General features: G+C 52.3%; 1 protein-coding gene across 1 annotated transcript in view; it reads left to right on the plus strand.

The window, feature by feature from the left end:
- Positions 1-1,048, plus strand: part of LOC117950764 (small glutamine-rich tetratricopeptide repeat-containing protein alpha-like) — a 5,513-nt gene that overhangs the window by 2,018 nt on the left and 2,447 nt on the right. The gene's annotated exons all lie outside the window — the stretch shown is intronic.

Raw genomic sequence — 1,048 nt, forward strand, 5'->3', positions numbered from 1 at the left:
GTCTCTGTGATGGCGTTCTAACCTCCGTCCCCGTCCTCTGTCTCTGTGATGGCGTTCTAACCTGCGTCCCCGTCCTCTATCTCTGTGATGGCGTTCTAACCTGCGTCCCCGTCCTCTGTGTTGGCGCTCTAACCTGCGGCTGATTCCTGAGGACTATGGTTACCTGGTCCTCAGGTCTCTGCAGGCTAAATTTTTTTAGTTTTTCTCCCATCCAGGATTCTGTGTGGACTATCCAGACTCTGCGGTGCTGTGGAGGAGGGTCTGGACATGAGAGACTAGTTGCAACTTGAGACCCTCTGGGAGACTCAGGTCTCCACACTCACCCTGAATAGAAGAATGAAAGTGGGTCTGTTCTCACCTGGGGTGCAGGTCCAGGTAGAACTGCCCCACCACCTGGCCGCTGCCGCGGTCCTTCACGCAGTACAGCGTGACGTCGGGGTGCCACACGGGGGCGCCGTCCACCAGCTCAAAGGACAGACCCAGCAGCTCCTGGTAGATGTCCAGCAGACCCTTGGTCACCACCTCCATCGGGAAATACTCCTTCAGCTGGTTCTGGTCCACGGCGTACTGGGTCTCCTCCACCTGGAAGAGAGACAGGGACCAAGGAAAGGAAAAATCCTTGATTATGCGTCACGTTTTCTTAAAGAATGGAATATGCGGGATATTTATGCACTTTTATGCGATGAAACTGCTGTTTGATGATAAAGAGACTGGTTGCTTTGTTGTGTGATTACATCACTTCAGGGGGGTGGGTGTTTAAATCTCCACGTACCCACACCCGTAGCCCCGGCATGGATCTAACACGGCGTTACCTGGGTCATGAAGTAGCGAGTGTCCCAGGCGTGCAGCTCTCCGCTGAAAGGCAGATTTCTCTTCTCACACTCCTTCTCTTTCAGTTTGAGCATCACCGAGCGCTCCTCATTGCCCAGAGGCTTCAGCTTACGAGCTAGGTCCTCTGAAACAACACAAGATAATCACTACTTTTAGCGTGTATAAAGCAGCATATCTCCACCAGACTCCATGTAAATAATCACTACTTTTAGTGTGT

Source organism: Etheostoma cragini, chromosome 9 (genome assembly GCF_013103735.1).
Source record: "Etheostoma cragini isolate CJK2018 chromosome 9, CSU_Ecrag_1.0, whole genome shotgun sequence".
Taxonomy (NCBI): domain Eukaryota; kingdom Metazoa; phylum Chordata; class Actinopteri; order Perciformes; family Percidae; genus Etheostoma; species Etheostoma cragini.